This window comes from Gossypium hirsutum, chromosome D03 (assembly GCF_007990345.1).
Source record: "Gossypium hirsutum isolate 1008001.06 chromosome D03, Gossypium_hirsutum_v2.1, whole genome shotgun sequence".
In the NCBI taxonomy this organism is placed as follows: Eukaryota; Viridiplantae; Streptophyta; class Magnoliopsida; order Malvales; family Malvaceae; genus Gossypium; species Gossypium hirsutum.
This window is the reverse complement of record NC_053439.1, coordinates 31,526,990-31,549,892: the sequence shown is the minus strand read 5'-3', so window position 1 is coordinate 31,549,892 and position 22,903 is coordinate 31,526,990. Positions and strand designations below refer to the sequence as shown.

Below are 22,903 nucleotides of genomic sequence, written 5' to 3'. Positions count from 1 at the left end.
TTAAGAGGATAAGCTTAATAAAATGATCTTAATGATTTCGTACTCCTTAGTCAGGTGGTCTATATTGAGATAGACTTGATGAAATCACCTACGTAAGTGAGAATAACTAGCCACTTTCTATGAAAAACATTGGACAATCTTTCTAAAGCCCTCACCAGCATCCCAAGGTGTATTGGCTAAAACTTGTTGACCTATCGCTGAACATCAATTTGTTCTGAGATTAGTTGTGTGTCATAAGTTAACCCTTATCTTAACAAGTTCAATATTCAATCACTTGTTAAGGAGAAGAATCACTCATTTCATTATTTACAAGTTCAAATCCACAAGATACTACTACTTAAGCAGCTAATTTCACTATTCTCTCTATTCTCTAAATTCTAGTGTTCTGCGAAATTACATAAGAGGGAAATTCTGTCTAAGAGATTGGGTTTTAAGCGGGATCGCCTGTGACCCCTCCAATATTGGGAATTGAACCTAGTGCGGTTTCATTAGTTTTCTTCTAGTTTATTTTTCGATTAGATTTCTAACCAACTGCTTTTGTTTTTTCGATTTCAATTCCTTTCGAAAAGAGCAATAACAATTTTATTCCACCTTTATTCTAGTGTACGAATATTAAAGTACTGTGTTAACCTTGAGGGGTGACATCCACTACACGATTACACCAATCAGGGTGAATTTGCCTCTAGGACAGTGATTCTTCCACGGCATAGTGATTCCTTTATTTATTTACATTCAGTTTGGTTTCCTGTCAGTGCTAATAGTTTTGTTTTGTAGTGTATATTTGCATTGCATGCATCATATTTGGGGAATTTAAAAGCAAGAACTACACAATGTGACAATAGTCTTTCATCTAAAGGTTTAGTTTTTTACTTTTTTCTAACCTCGATGGCTTAAATTTTTTTTGAAATCCGCAAGTGTTTCACTAATTTCTTTATTTTATGTTCCACCATACTTTTATTAGAATAGCTATAGCTAGCTATCATCATCATCATCATCACCATCATCATCATCATCATCCATTTCCATATCATCTATTAAATATGGAGTCTGACCCAAAATACTAGAAACCACTCTACAAACAAAACAAAAAAAACTAAAGACAAAGACCCCAATATGTCCCCACACCATCACCCTGTGCCCTAACCAAGCTTGACCTAGATTCAGTATCCTTGTTAGCAACAAAGGCTCTACCACGCCTAACCCATCTTCATTGTCAGATTAAGGTTATAGAGCATTACAGTATAATTCAAAAAATTTAACTTAAAATAGAAACTATTATTTATATTTAAGTACTAACAATCAAACACACATTACTTTTATAGCATAAATATACTTATGGGCCTTAAATCGAGCTTACAAGGACCTAAAAATAGTTTGGGAACAATTTGGGATCAATTTGAAACAAAAATAGAAAATTTTGGAAAAACATGAAAATTTTGGAAACAGGGGTCACACGCCCATGTGGCCAAGCCATGTGACATAGCCCAGCCCGTGTGGACATTCGAAGTCTGGACACGTAGCCGTGTCCCAGCCCATGTGTCCGCCCGTGTGGGTATTCGAAATAGGGCCACACAATCGTTTTGGAGGCCGTGTGCCAAATCGTGTGTATAATCGATGTTGGGTCACACGGTCATGTCGTAGGTCGTGTGCCAGACCATGTTACATACTGCCTTGAGACACACAGTCGTGTCGTAGGCCATGTCTCAAACTACGAGAAACTTGCACTTAAAACAATAATGACACACGGCCGTGTGGGGTAGCCGTGTATAGCACACGGTCATGTGACAACCTATGTCCCAGGTCATGTGTAGCACACGGTCTTGTGACAGCCCATGTCCCAGGCCGTTTGCTACTTAGATTGCCCCTACAACAAGCCATTTTCTACACATTTGCTTATGTACCAAGACATACCAAAAACACAAGTTTACAAGCCTTCAAAACACATTCAAATATACTCAAAACATCTCAAAACAATCAACTTATGTGTCTAACCAATGTGTCCTTATTAACACAACAATTCAATAAACAAATGCATCCATAAAACATTCCACAACAATTTGCATTCAAGCTTATAAGTTCATACATAAGAATACATACCATACTTATCATTTCATTTTGTCCATTCACAACCAATATACCATTTCTCAACTACTTTAAAGAATTTATACCAACTAGCCCAAACATAGTTATATGCACATTTCATGCTAAAACCAAAAGCAACTATACAAGCAGGTTATTACCAAGTTTAAACAACTTTACACTAACCTATTATGTAATTCAAGAAATAAGTATTTAACTTATATACATGCCATATAACCCAAAGATAAACATATCAAAAACTACCAAAAGATATCTGGATAATGTGATTCTTTGAGTTGATCCGATCGCCCGACTCCTCAAAAACGTATCTACAAAGAAATAAGAGAAATGAAACGAGTAAGCTTAATAGAGCTTAGTAAGTTCAACAATTTAAAATAATAAGCTTACCGTAAAAACATATAATTCACATAGTATTAGAAAATAAAAAAATCATTTCAATCATAACCACTTAACTGGTGAGGCTATATATATATCAATACTCATAATAGATACTCAACTGAACTAAATCCTTCCATAACAACTCATAAAAACCAATCAAAAAATCATATAATCACTTATGACATGAATTATAAATCGTATAACCAATGAAAGTCTGCCCGATGAGCGATATAAAAGATCCGGATACACGGTTAACCATCGAAAGCACACCAGAACGCTCAAATGAGCTAACCAACTGAGAACACACATAGGCACCAAGTTTCAAGCCCGTAGACTAACATCCCTCTGAAACACACTTGGGCACTAAGTGCCAAGCTCGAAGGCTTTACATACACCCCCAATAACACACCTGAATCACTGCAATATAACACGATAGTCCGCAACAAATGCTAGACTTCGGTATATTCAGCAAACAATGATAAATCAGAAATCATCATCTCAACAACAATCAACTTGTACAACACGCGATATAACCTATTGGCAAGTCAATTGTATTCTATCCTACATTCACCGGCTCAATTATTTATCGAATAACAACACTTAATATAATTACTTTCTCAAATCATATCCACTTAATAATTCAATACTTTTAAGACATTATAAATTTCAATTCATAAATAATATAATATTTAAATTATACAAAAATTAAATTGTACATTACCAGGGCTAAACAGTAGAAATAACAACAGTTTAGGGACTATTCTGTAACTTTCCCTATTCCTTGGTTATCTACTTGTTCTTGATCTATAATATAGTTTATTATAATTATTAGCCTCAATTTCATATACTATTTAATTTAATCCATATAACTTCTTATTTATAATTTTACACATTTCGCCCAAAATTTTGCATTTTACTCAATTTGGCCCCTAAGACCAAAACATGAATATTTCCCATAATTAAACTTTATATCCATTAAACTGAATTTATATCTATCCCAAACCAGTCCTCACATGCTAAAATATCACAAGAAAATCATGTATGATTTAATTTATTCAAATAAATCCCTAAACTTAAAATCATGATAAATCTCTTAACCAAATATTTCTATTCAACATCCAAGCATAGTAATCCACCATTAAACTTCAAAAATCTACAATATTCATCAATGGAATCTTCCAAAATATTTAACAATTTAACAAATTAACTCTCGGGTTAGCTAGATAGAGCTAAAACGATGATAAAAACATAAAATTAATGAAAAATAGATGAAAATATACTTACACGCAAAAACATTAAAGGGCTGAACATCCAAGCTCCAATTATGGCTATTATTTTCTCTAATTTCGGTAAGAACACAAAGAAGATGATCATTTCATTTGTTTTTCTTTTATGATTTTCTATGATTTAATTACCTAATTACTTAATTACCCTTATAATATAACTTAAAAGTCAACTAAACTTAGTCCATATTTGTCCACTAATGTTCTATATGGTTTAATTACCACATAGATCCATCAACTCACATTTTAATAACCATTTAATGCTTTTAACTATTGGAAATAACTTTTCAAGCTTTTATGATTTAATCCTTTTTAATTAATTAACTATCAAAACAATAAAAATTCTTAACCAAAATTTAATACGACACTAATGACCTTGTAAATATTAAATAATTAATATTTACGGACTGGTACGTCATAATTGTGGTCCCAAAACCAATTTTATTAACACCACTAGAAATTGGGTTGTTACAAAGGCACCACAAATAGCACATCCAATGTCACCGTTTGCATCGAACTAAACCTCACATAATGGTTGACACTCGGTTCTTGAATCGCCCCTAGGTAGAAATTAAAAAAGGCCACAAAGTTTGCGTAAGGGACCAATTTGTAAAGGCTTAAAAAGGGTGAATGGGGTTGAAAACAATACCCAATTGCAAGTACTGGACGAATAGATAATGTTCGTATTTGACAGAGTTAAAGAACGAGAGGCTATAGGTGGCGATGGAGACGAGCTAATTTGTGGTTACACTAGGGTTCAGTGACATGCAGTTGATGGTGGTGAGTCTCTTTGGAAGTCAGACCTTGGGTTGAGGTTTTGGATTTAAAGGGTAAGTTTCAAGTTAAATGTAGAGAGTAATAGAGAGAAGCAATTATTGATTTTTATTTTCTTTATTTGAGTAGAAAGGCTTATTGATTGCTCTCTTTTTTTTTTCAAGTTAAAGGTAGAGAGTAATAGAGAGAAGTTCAACTTTTATCTGTGCTGCAAAACTAGTAAATTTTTAGGCTTATTAAAGTAAAAATGCATTTTGTTCTTTTCTTTTTCCTTTTTCCCTTTAAATTAGAAACCTCCTTTCAAAAAATTATAGTATGCTTTTTGTAGAACGTTTATAGTCTACTCTTTGTAGCACGTTGATGTGATTTTGTCTTTTATTCATGGTGTTTTAGTTTTACTTTGTCTTTCGATTAAGATTGCTTGGCTAGGTTCTTGTCAAGATGGAAAAAGAAATGGCAAGTCTCAATATAGAGGATGGTGAAGAAGAACCATTGATTTTACCCGCTGATATGGACTCACAGAAATCAGTTTATGAATGTTGTTTGGTTTCTTTCTAACGACAAGTGTGGTGCATTTTTCAGAAATGAAAAACACGATAGCGAACCTTTGGCATCCATTGGGAGGAGTTCAGATATCAGATTTGGGTGGAAAATGGTATTTTTTTAAAATTCTTCCATGAGTTGGATATCGAACAAGTAATTATTTTCGCTCATTGGACTTTTGATAACCATTTACTGGTTCTTCACCGATTAAAGAAGGACGATGACCCAATGGAAGTTCCTATTGTCTTTTCTGCGTTCTGGGTCCATGTCCATGATCTCCTTATGGGATTTTTTTCAAAAATTATGGAAAAGTTATTTGGTGATTTTATTGGAGAATTCATAAACAATGATTCGAAACAACTGAATTGAGGGATGATGAATTTTTTTCATATACGGATGTTGATAGATGTTTGTAAACCACTAAAATGACAAAAGAAAATTATGATCTCTTAGTCAAAATTTCCTTATGTGAATTTTCGATATGAAAGATTAACTCTCTTTTGTTTCATGTGCAGATGCCTAGGTTATAGAGATAACTTTTGTTCAATGAGACTTAACTGAGATGGAGCTGGGGTGGGACTTATCGTTGAAGTCAACCACAAGAATAGCATCAACAATGAATAGTGTTTGGCTTCCCGAGGAAGATTATGCTAATTAGGGAAACTATTGTAGGGGGCATAGAGAATCGGGTATGACAATTAATCCCATGTTGGTATTTAACTTGGAAGGCTGCAAGAACCAAAACTATAATGTTAATGCGGGTCCTTCTAATGAAATGGGTTAGGCTTATATGGAAGACAACTCAATTGAAAATGGTGATGGAAAGAAAAGGCCCATGTTTGAAAATATGGACTTAGTTGTTTTTGTTTTATCAAATTTGATAAAGCCCATGTCTGAGTGGATCACCGCTCAAATACAAAATTGGTGACTGCCAATAGGCAAATTGACCGAAAGCAATGAAACTTTTAAGCTAAAATGTCCACGGCCTAGGAAACATGCAGGCTATTAGAAGGCTTCAACATATGTTAAAGAAATTTCATTCCCAGATTGTCTTCTTTATGGAGACGAAGTTAAATTATTACAGGATGGAAAGGTGTTATAGAAGATGTGGTTTTCAAAATGATATTGTGTTTCTGGCTGAAGAAACGCGAGGGGGATTATGTTTAGCGTGGAAAGAATGAATTATGATTCAACTTTGAAGCTATTCGAAAAAACATATTGATGTGAATATTAATGCGGGAGAGGATAATCTTGAATGGAGAATGACAGAATTCTACGGGGCTCCTAATATTCATGATAAAGAAGAGACGTGAAATTTGTTAAGGCAATTAAGTAGGGATCGAAATCATCTATGGATAGTCTATGGGGATTTCAGTGAGATATTGTATGTGTTTGAAAAAAAGGGTGGTGTGCCAAGGGAGGAGAGAAGGATGGATGAATTTCATATGGCTTTAGAAGACCATTCTTTAGTGGACGTGGGATATTCGGGATGATGGTTCACGTGGGAAAGGGGAAATCTTCTACATAAAAACACTAGAGAAAGGCTTGACAGAAGTGTGGGCAATTTAAAATGGATGAATATGTTTTTAGATTTTTAAATAAGCCATCTACCCCTATTCGTTGTCTGATCACTATCTTTTATATATCCAGATAGACAAAGATGGAAGTAGGTGTTTGAAAAAAAGCTTTTGATTTGAGGCTTGGTGGATATTAGAAGAATCTTGTAATGGAGATTTTTGAAGGCTTTGGGAGGCAAGTTCTGGAAATGTATAGGAAAGATTGATTATTTTGCAAAAAGGATTGAAAATCTGAGAGAGAAAAATTCATATGAAACAATAAGGGCTTATGGAAGATCTTACTAAGAAGATGGATTTCTTAAATAATTAAGAGAGAGACAAGGAAAATCTGGTGGAGTTATTGGATGTTAAGTTACATCTTAACATTGAGATTAAGAAAGAAGAAGCCTTTTGGGAGCAAAGAGCACATGCAAATTGGTTAAAATAGGGCAATAGGAATATTGTATTCTTTCACAAATTTGCAAATCAACGTAGAAGGACGAATAGTATTCGATGTTTGTATGATGAAAATGGGAGGGAAGTTACAGAGATGGAAGCAATGAAGGTGATTGCTTGTGATTACTTCCAAGAATTGTTTACCACAAAAGGTGTCAAAAATTTGGATCATATTCTGAAAGGAATTAAGAGGTGTATTTCAGTTAATATGAATAGAGTGTTGACTGAGGAATACAAGGAAGAGGAGTTGTATGTAGCGCTAAAAGAAATGGGTCCAACAAAGGCGTCGGGATCTGATGGATATCCAGCCTTATTCTTTCAAAGGTTTTGGCATATTTTGGGCTGAGATGTTGTAACGTTGGGGTTCGTACAAGTGTACACAGTTGTTATCAAGTAACAAGTAAATATCGAGTTATCGTCTCCACAGGGATTGTATTTGTGCTAAGTCACTTAATTTGTAAAATTATATTAACAATTTGATAAATAAAAACACAATATAGTTGAGAAGTGGTGATTAAAATATATTAAACTAAATGCAATGATCCCTAATGCAAATTATCCTATGTATGCAAACTATATGAATGAAATATATTTTAGTAAAATTAAACACTATTTGCAACAATTATAGCATAAATAAACTAGGACAATTTCTTTAATTAAACTCAATTTATTATCAACATGCTTAATAACATTCGAAAAAAAATTCCATGGCAACTCGATCTTTCATGAGTTTGGAAACCACATTAGGTCCTTTCGGAATCCTTTACTTAGTAAATACACATTTTATTGATCCTTATTTACTAAAGGTTTCTTAGCATTCGTGTGAGGTAACAGGGACGTGTTAGGTTTGAAAAAATTTAATCACACAAATCTAAAAACTCTGTAGATAACAGAGCTTGGTTAGAGTTGTTATACAACCTACAATTCAATCGGGTTAGAATATAAATTGAGCATGCACATTTCAATTATGCATCCATTAGCCGTTTTCTGGTTAGGATCGCTCAGCTAATTCAAGTGCATTTCAGTCACGTATGAACGAAATACAGACTTGATTTTAATTGAAAACATGATCGATTGAGGCACAAACATTATAAGCATGAATCAAATAAATATTATTTAATCAAAATAATCATCCTAGCTTAAATAAAATTAAACTATCATTGTTGTAAACAAGAACAAAGAACACATAGCAAACATATTTAAATTAAATTTAAAGAAAAGAAAGATTAAACACAATTCAGAGTGGCTGTCACCCAAGACTCTGACTGACGAGGCTCCTTCACTTCTTTACGTTGCTCCTTTGCTGATGGCTCTCCAAGGTGGCGGACCAAGGGTTCCTTAAGAGGCTTAATTGCTAAAACCCTTATGCAAGGATGATGAAGGGGAAAGATAGCTAAAAGAGTTGAGAGAATGATGAATGAGTGAGAGATGATGGGATGAGGGATGATTAAAAAAGTGAGAAATGAGCTCTTATTTATAGGTGAGGCAAGGGAGCTAGTTTGCTAAAAATAGGAGTGTCCATCCTTTGAAACTTCCTTCAAGAGTGGTTGGCCATGAATTGAGGAAAGGTGGCTGATTTTTCCTTGATTTTTGGTCAATTTGAGTGCCACAACAATTCAAGACTAAGACTCGGTCATCAGCAAATCTTCGGGAAAATCTCCAATTTCTTTAACTCTTCAAGGACTTTGTATAATTAAACCAAAAAAATGGTTTATGACATCCATGTGTAGCCAAAAATTGGGTTGACTTGGTCCCCAATTTGGACGGTTTTGCAATTAGAAGAAAACTCTCAAACCTATCCAAAAATAGTAGATAGTTTAGAGGACCAAATAATATAATTTAACCACTTTAATTAATCAATTTACTTAATTAATTAAAACCCAATTTACTAATGAATTATTAAAAATGAATTATTAAATATAACTTTATATTTTATTGTTTAATTTAATCATGCATGACCCACTTTATAGCTTAAAAATATAATATGCTCAAATTAATATAAAATAAGCCATTTTATGCATGAAAACTATATAATAAAGTATAAAATCACATTTTAATAATTTCTATGTCCTAATTTCATATTTTCACGTATTTCATTAATTTATTAAACAATTACTTGGTTTTAACAACAAATTTGAGTAAAAATGTAATGAATTATATAGGAAAAATCCTATATATTTTTCAGTTTACAAATGTCAACTCTTATTTCCTGGAAATCCTTAATCAAGGTATGTCTTTGGAACCTATTAATGTTATGAATATTTTTTTGATTCCAAAGATATCTCATCCGAGAAATTTCCATCCCATAAGCCTATGTACTATTATGTATAAAATTATTTCTAAGGCTATCACAAATAGGCTTCAAATAGTTTCGGGTCTTTGTATTGATGAAGCGTAGAGAAATTTGTTCCTAGTCAGTTGATAACTGACAATGTTTTGCTTGTCTACGAGATTCTGCACACTTTCAAAAATAAGAGGATAGGTCTCAAGGGTTGTTTAGCTTTTAAGTTGGATATGAGTAAAGCATATGACTGGGAGGAGTAGACTTTTCTGAAATGTATAATGTTAAAGATGGGTTTTGAAGATAGGTTGACTCACCTTATCATTCGATGTATCTCCACAACATTATGCAAGGTCATTATGAATGGGGAAGAAGGAGAGCCGTTTCGTCCTTCTAGGGGGTTATGTTAAGATGATCCATTAAGTCCTTATCTTTTTCTATTTTGTAGTAAAGGTTTGTCGACTCATATTGTAACAGCCCGTTTTTCAGTGGTGTTGGAAACAATGGTTTTAGGACCACCAAATTCGACAAGTAAGTTAGTAAACATTATTATTAAATATTTACGAGTCAACCGTGGTTTTAAAAAGGTTTTTGATTTGATAATTTATGTTATTTAAGCTATTTATTAAGTTCGAATGGTAAGACATTAAAGTCAAATGGTTTTAGAAAATGAGGTATCGGGACCTCGTTTCTATAAACTGAACAGTAAATATTTTTATAAATATTTATGAAGTGTCATTAAGGTGGTATTAAAGTTTCGTTAAAAAAATTTAACGTTTCGACAGTTAATTAATTAAAAAGGACTAAATTGTAAAAGATGTAAAATTTGATCACTTTTTGATTTGAGTGATTAAATGGCTTATTGAATAAAGGAAAATGGGCTTAAATGGTAATTAAACCATTTAAGGACTTAGTGGACGGTTTTGGTTAATTAAAATCTTGAAAATTGGTTGAATTTTAAATGGACAAAATTGTACTTTTATAATTAAACTTTAATTAAATAAAAGAAAAGCCATTATAACCATTTTCATGTCTTCTTCACCGATTGTAAAGAAGAAAACGGAGCTATTTTAGACCTAGGAATTTCGGCATGTTCAAAAGCTTAATTTGTATGTCATTTTAGCCCTGTTTCTTTTAAATTTTATGTTTTTAATATCGTTCCAACTAGGTCCAGCTAGCCCGTACCATCGATTTTGAAACTATTAAAGATTTTCAATGTTGCCATTGATGAATCTAGTGATTTTTTATGTTAAATTATGAATTTGAAATGTTGGTTGGTATTTAAAAGTATTTTATTAAGGGATTTTTGATGAATTTTTCAATTAGGAACTAAATTGTTGAAATAGTAAAAATACAAGGGTTTCTTGTGAAGTTACTGCAAAAATGGGCTGTATTGAATGCCATGAATATTTGGCTAGCATGGATTTGCATTAAAAATGGTTAATTTGCATGTTTTAGGCTTAGAGACTAAATTGAATAAAAGTATAACTTTAGTGTCAATTTTGTAAAAAAATAGCTAAATTGCATAAAATACATTTTTTTACTTTCTAAATTAACAAACTGAATGAAATTATTAATTTAGATCAAGATCGGGTGGAAAATCAAGGAGAATGGAAAATTATCAAAATGTCCCTGTACTTTGATATTTCTGCAAAATCGCTAGGTAAGTTTAAATGTTATTATATGATTTTATTGAAAATTAATCAATATATATATATGTTAATTACACAATTGATCGAGTAAAGAAACGATGAAAATTCAACGACGTACGATGACTATCGAGCCCCGTTTGAACCTTAGGAACATATAGGATACAAGTGACATAACATTAGGGGTTACAGTGTTTCGGGTGCTAGTCCTGAACGTCCTATCGGTGGCTAAGTTTTTGGCATGTGTTGCGGTTACTTGATAGCTTGTGTGAGCTGACCCACTTATGGCTCAACAGAGAGCATTTATATGAGAAAAGAGAAGAAATGGTTTCGACCATATGTTAGTACATAGTGTGTGAGATTTTCGCGTATCTTATATTATTCTAAGTGGTTCAATAGGCATACAAAAGGAAGGAACGGTAACTGTTCCAATTGGAAATGTCATGAAAGTATAGAAAGGTATGAGTTACTAATGATTAAAGTGTGTATAGCCATTTTCATGAAAAGTATGAAAGCTTATATGCTATATTCATGAAAGTTATTTTACCATGCAGTGATTATGCTAAATTATGTGTTTATTCACTAACTTGTGAATATAGTTAATGTTATATTTATGTTTTATGTGCTGTGTAAATGAAATGGTAAGTGTTTAATATGAATTAAGATATGTATGCATAAAACTTGTTGGAATGGTGCTATATGAAAAATATGATATGTTTTGAGATGAATGATAAATCCAATTGAATTGTGCTTAAGTATAATGGTTATCCCTGTTAAATTCATATGAATTATGTTTAAATGAACTAACATATGTTGTTGATGTGCTTAGGCTTATGCTAAGCTTGTGGATATGATTGATGTTTATGATTATGCTTATACTATGCATATGTACGGGTAAGAAAAGGGAACAAAATGGTAAGTACGTAATTGGGATGTATTATGATGTTATAAAAAGTTTAATATGATAAATGATGTATTTATATGTGAAAAAAATTGTGTATGCTATGGATGAATATATCTAGATCAGGGATAAATAAACTAAGTCGGAAATTGATAATGTTGTTTAGGCTTATGATAAGCATTGAGTACAGAATGGAAAGTACCTAAACTAAAAGGTGTATAATCTTATAGAAAGGTCGATGGTTATACATTATGTCCCATAAAATCCTATCATATTATGAATGATAGATATATATGATATTAATGAATTTACTCATTTGTGAGTCGATGATCATATGTATTTATGAATTATTGGCATTGGTATAGGTTTATGTCTATTCTAATAAGTTTAATATCGAAATGGAATTTTTATACTTAAAGTTTATACGAGCTTATTAAGCATACATTGCTTACGTAGTTGTTTTTCCTTTACTTTTCAAATTATCAGAAGCTCGATTAGGTTGGAAGCTTGATTGGGTTGGAAGCTCGTTGAAGATCTATCACACTATCCAACGATTATATCGGTGGATTTTGATGTCTTGGTTAAGGTTATAATGGCATGTATAGGTGGACTTGTGGTTGATGATTAGTTGAATGTTAGTTGATGAGTTTGGCATGTATATGTCATTTTGGGTGATGTAGCCTTGGTACATTTGGTGCCTTGTTGATATGTGTTAATTTGATAATGTGTTAAAGCATGTTTGAATGGCCAAAGTGATATATGATGAACTGGCCTCAACATGGTGAAGATATGGTATGCTTTGGAAAGGTTTTAAACTAGATATGGCATGAATCTAATATGGTATGGTGGTTATGTATCAATTATGTTCTGTTTTGGCATGGAAACAAGTTAATTGATAATTGGTTAAATATGCACATGTATAGGTGTTTTGATTGATGTTTTAGCCATTATGTTTTGGCTTGTAAATTTTGGTATTATGAATGATTGAAATGGTTGATATGTGCATTTATGTATGTAGCCTTTTGATGGATGACTTTATAGTCCTTATGATGCTTAGATGATGGAAGTTGAACATGGTCATTTTGGTATTAAAAATGTAGTTGGTATTTATGGCTTTTATGCTAAATGTTAAATGGTAAATTTGGTACATATGAGTGTGATTTTGATATGTGAACCTAGTGGTAAGTTTTGGCATGAACTTAATTATAAGTTGGTTGAGTTTTGGCTAAACTATGCAAATGTGAACATATGTATGATTGTTGTGATTGGAGGTGCCTATTGGGCATATTGGTTGTGTGAATATATACCTTATTGATTTAGCTTGTTGATGCATTATTTGTTGCAATTTGAATGCTTAATTACATGTGGAAAATTGGTTGTAGGTGTATGCATGATTGGGTGAGAAAAATGGCTTGGAAATAGCCTATTTTTCGTCCACACGGGTAGAGACACGAACGTGTGTCTTAGCTGTGTGTGACACACGACCAAGCGATAAAGTCGTGTGTCCCCTATAGCTTACTAAGGGATTCCAAGTCAGGCAGTTACACGGCCTAGCACATGACCTGGCGCACGGGTGTGTGAGGTCATTTCGAAGGGTACACGGGCGTGCCGCTGGGCCGTGTGACCCAAGTCAGAGAGTTACACGGGCACAGAAATGGGCTAGGAAATGGCCGTGTGTCCTTACTCCGAATGTCTACACAGCCTGAGACACAGGCGTGTGTCTCAGCCATATGAGCCCTGTAGGTTGAAAATTTTCATCTTTTCCCTGAAAATTCTATATGTTTTCGATTTAGTCTTGATTTGTTTCTAATGTGTTTTTAGAGCCTCGAGGGCTCGTATAAGAGACAATATGTATGTTATTGATGAAATTTGCTATGATTGATGTTGCGAAGTAAATGAGTTATATTTTTTGATAGTTTTGAAATGTAAACTCCGGTAATGTTCTGTAACCCTATTCTAGCGACGAATACGAGTTAGGGGTGTTACACTTATGAGATTAGCTTGAGAAGAAGGTCTATTAAAAGGGCTAAAGTTTGTCGTAGAAGCCCTCAGATTACATATCTTATGTTTGCAAATGACTGCATTTTGTTTTGGAAAGGCAAGTGAGAATGGGGAAAATGTGTTCAAAAATATACTGAGGGAGTATGAAGGGTGTACAGGGAAATGTGTTAACTTCAAGAAGTTAACAAGTTTTTATAGCGTAGATGTTAGTGATCAAGAAAGGCATTTAGTGGAAGATATTTTGGGATTTAGAAGTTCTGACAATCATGAAAAATATTTGGGGCTCCCAAATATGGTGGGACGAGCAAAACGAAAGGCATTTCAAACTTTTATGGATCGTATCAAGCAGAAAATTGACAATTGGAGTACAAGATTTCTATCACATGGAGAAAAAGAAGTCTTTATAAAATTCATTTTGCAATCAAATCTGACGTATTCTATGTCTTATTTTCTTCTCCCAAAATCTCTGTGTGGGAATGGAAAACCTTATGGGAAATTTTTGGTAGTAGAAAAGTCATGGAAAACTTGGATTACATTGGTGTGATAGGGGAAGGTTGTGCAGTTTGAAAGAGAATGGTGGTCTTGATTTTAGAAGCTTAACAAAGTTCAATTTGGCGTTATTAGCAAAACAAGGATGGCGTTTAATTTACTATACGAATTTCTTGTTAGTAAGAATGTCAAAATCAAAGTATTAACCGTTAAAAAATTATTAATGTAGGTTTAGGTAATTTACCTTCCTATACCTGGCAAAGTGTGTAAGCTGCAAAAGGGCTCCTTCAAGCCAGTTTGTGCTGGTGATTGGGTATAGGGACCTCCATTTCGATTTTGAATGATACTTGGGTTCCAGGAGGAATTAACTATAGAATTCAAGATGGGGTTAGTGATCAAGATATGAGACTAGTTGTAGATTTGATAGAACCTAACACTAGAAGGTGGAAAAATGACCTTATTCAAAGTACCTTTAGTGAAAGGGACGCTGAAAAGATTCTCAATATTCCTTTTTCACGTTACCCAAGTGAAGACCACATAACATGGAGAGGAGAAACATCTAGTGAATACTCTGTACGCAGTGAATACAAGCTCCTTTTACAAGGACTTACAAACCCAAATGCTAGACAAGAACAAAATACAGAAGGTGATCTTTACAAAAAATTATGGCTGTTAAATCTACCACAAAAAATAAAGATTACAATGTGGCGTATAATCTGCAACTTTATTCCTACTTTAAACAACCTACACTACAGAGACTGATCGTCACAACACGTTGTCCTAGATATGATGAGGTAGCAGAACAGTAGTACATGTGATGCACGATTGTAGAATTACAAAGGAGATTTGAGAAAAGTTGAGGTTTGGGTGGCCCCAAAATTTGGAAAATACGAGTCACAGAGACTGGATAGCCTACATTTTTTAACATTGTTGACAAAGTCAATGCAAATTATTTGTTTGCACTTTGTGGGAAATTTGGATGAGTCAAGATAAATTGGTGCATGAAAAGGAAAGACAAGTTGTTCTATATACTGTGAATTTCATCAAGAACTACATTAAAGAGCTGGATGATCTTATGAGAATCTTATTGGAGAAATGGGGTGCAATGGAGCGATGGAAAAGGCCAGAGAATGCATGTGTCAAAGTCAATTTCGAAACTGGTAATAGGAAAAATGAGAAAAGGTCATGCTCTGGTATTCTGATAAATGATTCAAGAGGAAAGGTAATAGCTTCAAAAACTAACATTATGTTTGGTTGGAAAGAATAACAATGCATTACAGCCCAATTCAATGGGCCCATCACCAAACCATTGTTTGGTTGGTTGTAATAAGCTACCTATTCCATACAACTTTATTCAGCGTGAAAATGCAGAATACCATTCTGTACTCTCCCCACAAAATGGTGATTTATGGAATAGGTAGAGTAACAAATTAGCCAACCTTTCAATTTTACCCTCACCATCCTCCCTTCTTTCCAATGTTTGAATTTCTTTTCTTTTTTTTCCATACTTCTTCCCTCCATTGTAAATCAACAAATTTCCAACATCATCTCTTCTTCACTTAATTTAAACCTTTTCTTTTAATTTTATTTCCTCCCAACCCTTTCTGTTTCGCACACCAAAACTCTTTTTCTCTTCAATATATTTACAAAATTCCTGATTGCTTAATCCATTAAAAAAAAGAAGTGAAGCATTTTTCGAGTGGTCTTGCAGGATCCAAGATCTGGTAAGTTTTAATTCCGACCCAAATTTCTAATTTCATTATTGTTTTTTTATTGTGTATATGGATGTACTACTTTTAAAGTTGATTTCAATGAAATAATTGTATAATTGTGCTTTTGGGTTTTTATTATTATTTGTTTATGAAAGTTTTTCTGGGTTTAATAACTTTGCTTTCTGATGGTAATTATTCAATAAATAAGGATTTCTACTATGACAATGGGTTTTTTTATGGTGATTTCATGTAAACTTGGTGAGGTGTAATTTATAAATCCTGTTTTTTCACATACCAACATCAAGAAGTTTAAAGCATATACTTCTTTTACTAAAAATCATATTTCCATTTTCGTGTGGCAAATTTTGCATTCATAAAGCTTTTTTCTCTTTTCTTTTCAGCCAAAGATGGCACATTATTCAGCACAATATGTTTTTTTTTTGTTAAAGTATCCCATAATTCAATAATTTCAAAGAGAGTAGATATTTTGTTTATATTGTCAAATTCACAAACACTTTGCAAGCATATATTTGAAAATTGGTGAACATTGTCCATGAAAATAAAATAAAATAAGCTTTTGTTGTATTTGTGAAACTTTTGTGTGGTTTTCTTTGTTGTTTATTTGTTTATGATGTGTTGGTTTTTTTTTATTTCTTGTATATCAGTTTAATATCATGGTTAATAGTTTCTGGTTGTGGTAAGGTTGTAAAATAAATCTGCTACCTTTTGCATTTGCATTCACAAACATCAATTTGCATATTCATGAAAACAAAGAAGTATCTAGTTTTAGAGGGTAACAATTTTAATTTAGTTTCATTTTGTTGATGAATCAATTTAATAACAATGGTGTAAAGTTGCATATCTTTGATCTTCCTGATTGAATTATGCTTTTTCTTATACACTTAAAAGGGAAAAGACCTTTATATTCTGGCAACTTTTAATTTTAAACAAGAACAAACCTACATGTCATATGGTTATGGTCACTTTATCTTAATTTTGATTTCCCTTATCTTAGCAGAAGCTCTTTTATTTTACTTTTTTGTTTCCTGTTTGTTTATGTTTACATGTTATAGTGGTTCATGGTTTTGAAATTTTCATTGTAATCTTTAGAATAACAACTTTAGAGATGTTTTGTTCTTTTCAAACAAAAATGAATGTTTTTTGTTATATCTGCTGAGTGTTTTCAAGTGGTCTTGCAACTTCTAATACTTAATTATTATATTTAGCTCTTAGCCTCTTTGCAATCATAAGGAGAGATCATCTTTGTCAGCTTTTCTAACCTTGTAGTAAACCATAAAATGTTTTGTTTTTCCTTTTTTCACATATCAATCACTGGTGAAGTTCCGTACTTTGTTTTATGTTTTTGCTCTTTGTTGTATAACAACTTAATGGTCTCTTAAGGCACGTCTTTGTGTTGGTTATGAAGTAAAAATGCATTAGGCACGTTAAGGCCACTATAATTTTGAAATGTCCTGTTCCATTGCATTTAGAATCTTGGTCTTACTAACCAAAAAGGAAACTGCCAGTCGCCATTATGTTGTATATGTTTTATCATTTTGATTCTTGTTTGTTGGCCCTACATGATGAGATACTAAGAAAGAAATCGATGCCTGAAAACTTCAAGTTTCTACTATTGAGTGGTATTAAGGTCTTGGTTCTAATTTGGTTGATTTATATGCATCATATTCCTTGCATAAAGTAGACCCTATATTTCTAATTTGCTAAGATGATAAGATTGTTAAATTTGTTGTTTGTGCATGATATCAGGAGATATTCCTAGAGTTAATGGACAACTAGCAATTTCGTGTGATTTCGGTGACAAGAGCCTTAAATCGCATCTACAATCAGATCCCTACATTCAATGGACTAACATAGATAACAAAACAAATATTTTAATTCTTGCAAGTGATGGTCTTTGGAAGGTAAAACACTTTACTTTGATGTCTCCTTATTGAGTTGGAAATAGTTTTATAGGATTTATTTTTCCTTTTCCATATGCTTAATCCAGGTGATGAGTAATCAAGAGGCCGTTGATATTGCAAAAAATTAAAGACCCATAGAAGGCTTCGAAACAATTAATTGCGAAAACAGTTAAAAGAGAGTTAAGATGACATATCTTATATTTTCCTTTTGGAGTGCATTTTATTGTGTAAGAAAAAGTGTGTATTTTTCCTTAAATCTCCATGTAGGACAAATAAAGAACTGGAGATTAATTAGGTATGGATTGTATTTAGCTTGCTCCTCTTATTTATTTTCCTTATTGTATCCAATACATATTATCTTACATCCCTGTCCAACATATTTATATAACTAGCTGCAAATTGCTAATGGTTGTAATTTTTAATCTTTTATGCATCTTTTCAATGTTGAATTGATTGTCCTCTGTTAAAATTTATGTGAATCCCTTTTTCTCTTAGAACTTTTGAAGTGGATCACAAGCATCTAATACTTGACAATTGGCATCCAAAATTGTTTCCAAGGTTTAAATTCATCACTGAAGCTTCTAATGAGCAATTGTTATTTTTTTTTATTATTTAACAGTTTTCATAGTGGCATGTGCATTTTAGTTTTTGGGGTTGGAGTAATGAATGGATTGAAGAAACAGAGATAAAGATGGAGTTTGATCTTTAGGAAGTGAGAGCCAAGAGACTGAGAATAGAATAGGGTTTTCATTTTCTAATGGACCTTTTGTTTATTTGTTTGTGATCTATTATTTTGGGAAATTCTTCATTTGTTAGAAGAAATGAAGAGAAGCCAAATCTTGGGCCTTTAGGGGTTATATCATTTGGTATAATTTTTTTAATCCCTTCCTTTAAAGCAATCATTAATGCAAAGATGTCTCATTAACATTACCTTTTTCAATTCTATAATGTAGGCAAACAAACATTTTTGTCTCTTTTAGTTGAAAAAAGAAAAATAAAATGTAGTGTATTATTTTAACAAAAAAGTATTTTTTTTCCAATTCAAATAATAGTATATTGTTTTAAAAGGTAGTAAATAAATTATTTTAAATATTTTAATATAATTTAATATAAAAATAATTATATTAAGAATGTTATTAAATTATATATTATTTTTATTAAATTATATTTAATAATAATTATATTAAAATATGATTAAATTATTTATTTTTATTTTTATTAACTTATATTTAATAATAATGTTATTAAAATTTAATAACAACAATCATCTACCTAAAAAAATTATGTTAAGGATACTATGGTCATTTTAGTTTTTTCTTTATGCTATTACAAATCTATTCCATTCAACCAAACACAAGAATACTATTACAGTTCTATTTCATTACATTCAACCAAAAAATTGAATTACTGATTACAGCTCTATTCCATTATAGTTTTATTTCATTACAGATCTATTCCATTATAACTCTATTTCATTCCAGTGAACCAAATGTGTCGTAAGTTTCATGAGAATATACCTTCAACGTTTTGCGGCTGAATTGGCTTGTACCATGGCAATGAAAATGTGTTTAGATCTGAATATCAAAAGGCTAGAAGTTGAAAGAGATTCCTGAACTGTGATAAAAAAAAGTAAGGAAAAAGGAGAGAGATAGATCTGAGATTTTTGCTTATATCGACGATGTGAAAATTTTAAGCAAGGATTTCCAATTTTGTACCTTCATGCATGCATAGAGATCAGCCAATGGAGCAGCGCACCGGTTAACAACTGAAGGGTTTAAACAGAGAATAGAGATTATCCTGATGTATGATGGTCAAAATTTGCAAAGACAATGGTAGAAGTTGATCGACAATGGGTAAAGGCTCTGGATTGAAAACTTACAATCGTAGATGGAAGGGAAGTAGAGTCATCTAAAATGCTCTGTTTGGAGCTCAATTAGGAAATGAAAGGTTTTTCCCCTGATTGTGTTGTTTACAGGTGGATTAGGTTTTGAGATTATCTAGAAACTCTTAATTTCTTTGCTTGTTGAAGCATTCTAGTGTTTGGGCTGGATCTAATTTTCTGTTCTAATTTTTAAATTTTTGGAGAGTATTGGACAGCTTAAGGGTCCTGTCGAGGGTACTATTTTAAATAAATCAACTGAAATCTTAAAAAAAAAAGACTCTTTCTTTTTAATAAAATTTGGGACTTTGTATTAAAAAAAGGCATTGGCTCGAAGCTCATTACAAAAGCAAAAGAGAAAAAATAACCTAAACCTACAAATTGGACTCACAATTCCTACTAAATTATATACCTAAACCTAGCCCAAACCTATGCTTTCCTAAGCCCACCAGGCCCTATCTCGATACCTCAAATGCCCAGCATTGTTATCTAAGATAGCCTACACCGTCTCCATTAAAATTTTTTCCAGAACCCTCTTTTGTCTTTTTATATGCCCTGTTCCCCTCATTTCTACTTCTATTTCTGCCCTTATTTGTGAAAATTTCCTTCAATTGCTTCGTAGTGCTTCATTTTCTCAACTGTTCCATATGTCCATCATTCCTCTCATCTCCTTCTGATGTTACCAGACTCCTCACATCTTCCTCTAGTGCTAACATGGCTTTCCTCAGTAGCTAGTGTCTCAAGTTAGTATTCTTTAAACTCTGAGCAACCCTGTTACAAGATCTAGATATTTTCTAAAATCAACACTCTTCAAATCCTCTGCTTAATATTTGTATATCCTTTATGTACGAACATAGTACTGATCGATCCTCTTTTAATGCCTTTACTCGCTGAATAACATTGAGTGCAGTTCTTTCTATGACTACCCATTGGAGTCACATTTCTAACCCCGTCTGAACTACCTGTAGACAGGCTATTGCCTTTACCGTGAAAAGTGTAAGTACTCTCTCATTAACTATCATTTTGACACCCAAGTTTTCTCATTTTGAGTTCCTACAGATTATACATGTTCCTGACTACTTTCTTTGTTTGTTGTAGGCCCCATCAAAGTTTATTTTGGTTATACTCTCGTCCGATGGTTTCCAGCATTCATTGTTATTAATCCTCCCTGGTATGTTGTTCTTTACTACTGACCATTCCTCTATATATTTCCTTATAAAGCATATTGTCTCTGTGGCTGATTGTTGTATTTTTTTCATGCAACACTCTATTTCGTCCCATCCAAACCGCTCATATGGTGGCAAATAAAAGTTGTTTCTGCTAGCCACTACTTCTAGTAAGTTTACCCCTTATCCATTCCTGTAAAGTCTCGTTTAATGTTGTTCCCTACATCCTAAACTTGAGTTCTGACCGTACCTCTTTTATTGCATGACAGTCCCTAAATGTATGCTCCAAAGTCTCTGTTCCCTCCCTACATCTTGGACACAGAGCCGAGTTACTGATTCTTCTGTTGTATAGGTTTCCAAATGTAGAAATATAATTGTTGTATATTTTCCACTTTGTAGCTTTAATTTTGATTGACAGATTTGTATGCCAAAGGTTGTTGTAATAATCTCTATCTGTGTAGTTATTGTTAGCCATTTTTGGGTTTGTATTTCTCATCAATAAGTCTATAACCGCTCTTTATTGTGTATTCCCCCGTAAGTTCTCCACTCCAAACCCTTCTATCCTCCTGTGAGTCTTTTGCAAGAGGAATATCCAGGATCACCTCTGCCTCTTTATTACTAAAGAGTCTGGTAATTACTTCCTCATTCCACTGTCTTAAATTTAAATCAACTGCCTCTTTGTTTCTAAAGAGTCTAGTAATTACTTCCTCCTTCCACTGTCTTAAATTTAAATCAATCAAGTCTGCCACTTTTGTTACACTATAATCACTAACTGACTCTTGAACTCTTTGGTTTTCCAATCTAGGAACCCAGGCATCCTGCCAAATTGAGATGTTTTCACCATTCCCAACTCTCTAAGCCATACCATCTTGCAAGACTTTCCTCGCTGCCCAAATGCTTCTCCAGGTATACAAAGGGTAGTTTCCTAACTCTGCTTGCATAAAATCTGTATTAGGATAAAATTTAGCCTTTAATGTCTTCACTAATAAAGAATCAGGATACTCCAATAATCACCAGCCCTATTTTGCGAGAAGGGCCACATTAAACTTGGTCAAACTTCAAAAACCCATCCCACCATCCTCCTTTAATGCGCATAATTTCCTCTAATTGCACCAATGCATTCCCCGCTTCGCTCCTATTTTTACCACTAAAACTTGCAAATAATCTACTCCATTTCTCGGCATAAAGAATTTGGTAAAAAAAGCATGACATAGCATAGGTTAGGATTGCTTGTAACACACTTTTAATAAATACCTCTTTCCCACCCTGCGACAATGCCTTAATGCACAAATTATTAACACGTTTGTCCATCCTGTCCTTTAAACCCTAAAAACTCCTCCTCTTCTATTTTTCAACCACTTTCAGCAAACTTATATACTTTTTTGGTTCCTCCCAACATCTTACCTGCAATGCTCATGAAATCAATTCTCCATCTCGTATTGAACTATTAGAAGTAAAAAGTAAATTGGATTTGTCCAATTTAACCTTCTGCCCCGACATTAACTCACAGTTCTCCAAAATACCTTTCAACTCTTTTACCCTTTGCATTGTAGCCTCTCCGAACAAAATACAATCATCCGCAAACATTAGATGAGTTATCTACGGGCACCTTTTACTTACCTTCACTCCTTTTATTTTTCTTTCCTTACTCGCCATTCTCATTAACGTTGAAAGTCCCTCTCCTCAGATTAAAAATAAATAAGGGCTAAGAGGGTCGCCTTCTCTTAGCCCTCTATTCAGTTTGAACTTATCCCTTCTTTCTCCATTTAAACAAACTGAGTAAGAAATGAAATTAATACTATGATATTAATCC

The 22,903-nt window shown here is 33.0% G+C and overlaps 3 long non-coding RNA genes across 3 annotated transcripts; 2 read left to right on the top strand and 1 right to left on the bottom strand.

Moving 5' to 3' along the window:
* The first annotated feature begins 15,619 nt into the window (after window positions 1-15,619).
* Window positions 15,620-18,469, top strand: LOC121215453 (uncharacterized). Its single transcript, XR_005911275.1, has 3 exons — window positions 15,620-16,135; window positions 17,891-18,045; window positions 18,132-18,469. It is a non-coding gene; the product is annotated as an uncharacterized lncRNA (long non-coding RNA).
* A 941-nt stretch (window positions 18,470-19,410) lies between these two features.
* On the bottom strand, window positions 19,411-20,121 carry LOC121215452 (uncharacterized). The gene is made up of 2 exons (XR_005911274.1): window positions 19,761-20,121; window positions 19,411-19,659 (listed from the first exon to the last, which is right to left on the bottom strand). It is a non-coding gene; the product is annotated as an uncharacterized lncRNA (long non-coding RNA).
* A 341-nt stretch (window positions 20,122-20,462) lies between these two features.
* Window positions 20,463-22,010, top strand: LOC107950802 (uncharacterized). Its single transcript, XR_001698212.2, has 5 exons — window positions 20,463-20,667; window positions 20,835-20,920; window positions 21,023-21,260; window positions 21,360-21,720; window positions 21,896-22,010. It is a non-coding gene; the product is annotated as an uncharacterized lncRNA (long non-coding RNA).
* Window positions 22,011-22,903: the final 893 nt, after the last annotated feature.